Here is a 6,420-nt window from a genome sequence, read left to right on the forward strand (position 1 = left end):
ATGAGTTGCACGACAGTGAGTCAAAATATTTATATATCGCGCATCAAATATTCATTGCTTTTCAAGTCTAATTTGTGGAGTAATAATATTCAAAATAATCCCAACGATATAGACAGTACAAAATTTGTTCAGTTTTTCTAGAAATATTTATAAATATGGCGGGAAGCTCCAAAGTAGTCATAGTTCGCAGCACATTTGTTAATTCGCTAATGGCCAAGAATGGAAGTCAGGGAGTCAGCATAGTCCGAATGGTGAAGCTGATCAAGCCCGGGAAAAAGTAAGTTAATAGAACTCTTTAAAATTAGATATTTAAATAAATATCTCCTGCAGGATTCCATCAATTAAATTGTTATGAATAAATAAAATTGATTGTTTATGTCTTTCAAACTCCAGATATTTCCAATTTTTTACAATCAGTACCAAGTCTAACAATGCATATTAAGAAAATGAAAATAAAAAGTAGCCTTTGTAAACCACTGTGCCTGGCACAACGACGAACAACTTCATTCAGTTTCAGTTCACATTAATGCGGCGTGAATTAAGTGTCAAGGACATTTTTTGGTTTTGCTGCCAACGACGCAACATGTTTCAGTCTCTGGTGCTCGCTGCTTCTACGGCCGGCATGTCCTTGCTCCGCCATCAGTGGGTGGTGTTATGTTTGTCATGTGTCCTTGCGTCTGCGTGTGTTTGTGCTTTGGGTGACCGAAAATGCGTTGCAACATTCAAGTAAGTGACGTAAATGCATCACGAACACAACACTCTGCCACACACACACGCACCTACATACAGAGAAAGAAAGGACATTCCGAGGGACAGAGTAAATCATCATCATCATCATGATCATGATTGGGGGCACGAAAGGACATACACACACGCAGGCAGACAGGCAGCCAGGCAGGCATCGGAGGCAGTTATGGCTGTCAAGATGAATGCCATATCATCGCCGCACCGAAAACGGTGTCAAAACGTCACCAACGGCGGTTCAGCCCTTCAGCAGTAAAACTGCAAACAGAAAACAGGACCTCCTCCATCGTTGTTATCCGGATGAATTATGAGTTGTGCTCCCAACCGTAGGAGGACCAGCAGGAGCAGGAGCTGCTGACCTGACCCCAACCCGCCCACTGCACTCCCAGAAATACAGGCAATCTGTCACTCGGTCCTCGGCATTTATGGGGAAAGGTTACTCGTTCCTCGTTTTTGTGAAGAACCACAGAAAAATTAAATGCTAAACGAAGGTATTTACAATCCTGGATTGCTGGTTAAAGGTCCTGCCACAAACTGATGCAGTTTGCAAAAAGTTTAAAATACAAAACCCTCTCTAATAGCTACTGTTTCCCCTTAATTCCGAGTCGTGATTTCGTTAACATTTTGACAATCCAATTACACACTTAGCCGTCTGGCTGCCACAAAGGCAAAGTGCAACCAGCAAACCAGAAACCTGCAACCTGCAACTTGCAACTTGCAATTGCACCAAGTGGAATGCGTGGGTGTCTGTCTTATGATTACATGGTCGTTGTGGCAAAGCCCCCTGGGGTTAATTGTGTTGCCATTGACTGGATCGTGGTTCGATTAAGCGATCAGCCAGTTAGCCTGATACTTTCTGGCTGATGGACGCTTTTAAGGCGTATTTAGATCAGGCCGAGAGAAAACCTTTTCTTGATTTATGAATACAATGGCCATAAATCAGCAACCAGAGGGGCATAGAGGCTGAGAAGGAGAGCTTGCAACGGGCCGTGAAGTGGCGTCCCTTACACTTGGCGGCAAGTGTCAAGCGGCATTAGAAGACGAACGTCTTTTAACAAAAATATAAAAAAAAGAAACAGAAAGGTAACTTAACACCGCTAAGCTCACAGATCGTTCCGATCGGCTACCGAAAAAGTCTTTTCGCAAAATATATTCGGTAGCACACAAATTCCATGTCGCTAATCGAAAATTAATAAATGTCAACCCCTTCCTTTTTATGCGAAAACTTCACTTTTGCCTCAACGTTTTCGATTTCTCTTAATTGGTATTATTTTCTTTTATATCTTTTGGTTTTTTTAAGCCCTGGCTGGCTGTGTGCATTCGAAGGGGCAAGTCTTTTTGATTGGGTGTCGTCTGCGTTCAGTTTGGCGTGAAATGTCCAAGGATATTACTCGAGCCGTTGTCACAATTGATGAACGAGCCGTAAATTGTGGCATGTGGTTGTGGCTTTTGGGCTGAGGGATCGTGTTTCACTTTTAGCCAAAGGACTTTGGCCGCAAATATGCAAATGTGACAAGGTCTAAGACATAAAGGTTACATTTTAATGATTTTATTCAGTAATTATTAGATTTTGTAGGAACATTTTTAAAAGGCTTTCCACTCTTCCTTTAAATCCTTCAACAGGCACATAAACTTCCTGCAATGAAAGGATACTTTAAAGAAATAAAAGAGGGCCACGATGGCATTACAGGAAAATCGATTATTGATTTCCTTTTTGGCCGCCGTTGGAGCAGCCTAGTTTGCGGGAAAACCATGGAAAAAAAAAGCTGAATAAAAGCCATGCAAAACAAACACAACGAAACAGAAAGAGAGATAGAGGAGACCCGAAACAAAAAAAAATAAAAGAAAATATATATAAAAAAAAAAAGCTAAAAAGAAAGCGAATGCCGACTGGTGAGCGCCAATGAAGGGCGAAATTGGTTTGGTTTTTGCATGTGAATTTCATACAAAAATCAACAAGTTGCCATTCCGGGGTTCGATGAATGGAACTTGGGCAGAGGCGGCATGCCAGGCGGGGCAAGGGGCTTGGTTGGGACTGAGGGAACTTGAACTCTGGGCCTGGCCAAAAGAAAAAGCTGAAGCAGACGGCAGGCAGACGCTCGACTCGCTGCCAAGGCTCACACGCACACACTCAAGCCGAAAGAAGGTGGCATATCAGAGTACGTATGGCTGTATGTGTGTGTGTGTGTGTGGGGGGGCAACATTAAAACGTGAAAAAATCGCTATTCGGAGGTTTTTGTGCCTCGCCAAGGAAATTCAACTCCAACCGAAACCGAACTGAACTGTGCAGGGAAAACAATTTTTCCACAAAACTTTTTTTCTTCCTTTTTTTTTATACTCCTGCTGCTCTTTCTTTGTTGTTGCTAGGCGGGTGGTGGGTGGTGGCAAGTGGGAGGTGGGAGCTGGTTGGTGGCCTTTGCCACACGGCAGACTATTACGATATAATTCCTTGATTCTGCTGCGGCCTTGTCCTAGTCCCACTTCTCTGTCTCTGCGACTCTGTGTTTGTGTGGAGTGTGTGTGTCTCGAAATCGAAGGACCTGGCAAGTGTGTAGGCATTTTTCGAAATATTTCCCACCATCCGTATAGGATGAGCAACAAGCGAGGAGCAGCAGAACGCTTCATTTTCTCACCTTCTAGCTGGCGGGGACGCAAATTGTTTGCCTCTCAACGTGAATTACGATGCTTGATTCGTCATCAATCAATCAAAAGCCATCCTCCCGACTCTCATACGCCCTGTGGCCCCGACGAACCAACCAGTCAAGGGGCGGCGTACTTATCTTCCTCATCATCATCATCATCATTGGCAAAAGGAATTCCCCCTCTGGAATCCATCAAACTGATTCGAGTTGCTTTTGAGGACTTGCTGCATTGCGGCTCAGACAGTTGATGTAATAAAATGTGTTTGACAATAAAAAGCAGTCAGATAAATACTTAAAAGCATGTTTGAGGCCTAAGTTCTTTTCAGTCTGTATCCCCCACATAATAGTCTAGTTTCTCACACTTTTCCAGAAACATCCCACAAAGTATAGCCCCATCAAAGCTCAGACTTACAAGAGCCGCCTTGTGAATTATGACACTTCAATTTTATTAATTGCCAATAAATCAGCTCGGCTATAGGGCCATATCTAAAAATGAAGAAATTCTTACTCAGCCTTACTCAGTTCGTACATGAAACGTGAACGTGAATAAGACCGAGAACAAAAGCCACCGACAATCATTCAGTTTGCAAATTGGCCAACATTGAAACAGACAGGCTAAAGCTGCAAGCGAATTGGAACAAGGCTCAATGCCCGTCCTGACAGATCTTCCATCAAACGTGCTCTCACGTCAAACGTCAAATGGTGGAGGCCTTGGCCAACGGACAGACAGCCGGACAGATGGACAGATGGATGGAAGGCCAACAGGGCATCTGTGAGCGGAAAGTGTTGTGAGTTATGACGAGGACGTGCGCAAGTTGATCCATCAACTGTTCAAATCCGATGCCAGTGCACTCGATTTCATGCATTGAACGATGACTGGCGACGAGGACGCCGACGTCACCGCTCATGACGGATGGCTGTGACTGTGGCCGACACGGACTTGGCCTGGACGGGGCCATATCAGGGAGCATGGAAATCATGGGGGTTGCAGGGGGGCACATTGGCCAACCTTGGCCATGTCCAAACTCTAGACATGACGAATGTCTCACGCTGCGGATAATTTGATTTGTCGATGCAAACGCGAATCCACCAACAAGGCGCATAAATAATATTCATTTGCTGTTTCGCAAATGTGGCAGTAGACACAGAGACCCCTCTATCATGGTGGGAAATCGAACATTGGGTAACTAACAAGGATTTAGTTTTGTTTTTTGGCATTGGGAAGGGTGGTAGAAGCCAGACAGACAGAAATTTTCCATTTCCTATGAATCTAAGATATCCATAATCAGGGCTAGAAGATCCAGTTCTTATTGTTGAATCATAACCTTTTAAAATGATTTCATAATTAATCCATACTATAATCCTTTTCTTATTTATTCCATCTATCAACGGGGCTTAACTGTGAGGCTAAAATAAAACTATAAAGATTTGGGGCCGAGAATGGGAAAATCAAGAGCTTCCGAAGTAGAGCTGCTCCTTAATTTTGACAAGACGTAAAGTCTATTAAGAAAGTCAATCAATGTCTCTCAGGCGAGTTGACTTCGACTTTCAGTTCAAGTTGGACTGGCACTGGAGACCCGTAGACTGGAGGACTCTGAATGCGGATTCAGGATACGGAGGAGCAGGAGGAGATGAGAGCCTGGCAAGTAAAGTTCTGAAGTGACAGACAGAAGACGGGAGGCGGTGGGCGGTGAGCGTTGGGCAGTGGGTGCTGTAGGTGGGTATCGGTGGGAAATGAAGATGACGGTGGAAAGTGGGTGTGGCATTGGTTGTGGCACTGGCGGTGGCAGTGACGTGTGGGTGAAGGCGTCGGCCACTTGACTGACAGTTGAACGCGGATGTGGACGTGCGATTGTTGCAAGAAGTCCTGGCCTCGTCCTGATTGAAAGGACGAATTGAATGTGTGTGCGTGCGGCTGCCGGGCACACAAACAACCACATTCCCCATAAAAATTATGAGAAAAAATTGAATTCACTTCGCACAGCAGAAGTTGGTTGTAAAAAGTTGACAAAATGGATTTCAAAAAAGCTCATGGCGCGAGGTCATTGGGGCTGACAGCCATCCGGGGGAGTCCTGCGGATGGGTGTAGTGGTAGATGTCCGACAGGTAAAAGTTTTCCTCTTTTTTCGCAGCTCCGTCAATTTGCAAAAGTGTTTTTCATCAAACAGGAATTAATTAAGATGCGCCGTCCCCAAGTCCCCAAAGTTTTCTTCCGACGAACGACGAACCGAAAAAAATAGAATCAGAAAACTGAATGAGCTCGGAAATCTCACCCTTCAGACCAATTCCAATCCAATGCCAATAATAATTGAAAATCATCACTCGAGATTTTGCTAATTATGTGGAATTATCATCTCAATTATTTATTTTTCGATTTCCATACATTTTTGCCCATTCCATGGTTCTTTGCGACTCGGCTCGGCCATCTTCATTTCGGCTCGGTCTAATTACTTTTTTCCTCAGGTGCGATTATAATCAAAGCTTTTGAGGATTTGTGCCATCAAAGTCTCCTCGAACTTCTCAATTAAACGAATGCATAAATCATTGGACCCGGCGCCCGGCACGTCTGCAGATAATTCCCAAATGTCCCCCTAACTCCGATCCATCGGAATCGCACAATCGATGGGCATTAGAGTGCGAAAATGTATGCGACGTAAGTAAGTGTGTATGGTGTGTTTGCCCACACACATCCTGGACACTCATAAATCTGTGGAAATGCTGCTAATTAAAAAAATACGCATATTCCATCATCATTCTGCTCTCCTGGACTTTGGCTCTTCGGCTCTGATAAAACTCAACTGAGATTTATGCCCTCATAATCCATAAATATGCTCTTACCCATCTCAGATATATATATATGCGATATCTTCACATATACATCTTCATAAATTTGCTCGCCTGCGTCGGTTGTGTCATTTCATGACGCATTAATTAATAGCCACATCAACAACTTACCAACAAACATAAGAAGCCTGCCCCCCTGTCCACTGCCCACTGGCGAAGCCTCCGAATGACGAGTCCTTGGGGGTATCCG

General features: G+C 44.1%; 1 long non-coding RNA gene across 3 annotated transcripts; it reads left to right on the plus strand.

Annotated features, from left to right (window-relative positions):
• Nucleotides 1-3,399, plus strand: LOC108124375 (uncharacterized). 3 transcript variants are annotated; one of them, XR_011441999.1, is made up of 3 exons: nucleotides 42-277; nucleotides 331-726; nucleotides 3,385-3,399. It is a non-coding gene; the product is annotated as an uncharacterized lncRNA (long non-coding RNA). The 3 variants fall into 3 exon arrangements; XR_011441998.1 differs by lacking the exon at nucleotides 3,385-3,399 and adding an exon at nucleotides 790-1,883; XR_001773240.3 differs by lacking the exon at nucleotides 3,385-3,399 and having other exon boundaries at nucleotides 1-277; nucleotides 331-392.
• Nucleotides 3,400-6,420: the final 3,021 nt, after the last annotated feature.

Source organism: Drosophila bipectinata, chromosome 2L (genome assembly GCF_030179905.1).
Source record: "Drosophila bipectinata strain 14024-0381.07 chromosome 2L, DbipHiC1v2, whole genome shotgun sequence".
NCBI classification, from domain to species: domain Eukaryota; kingdom Metazoa; phylum Arthropoda; class Insecta; order Diptera; family Drosophilidae; genus Drosophila; species Drosophila bipectinata.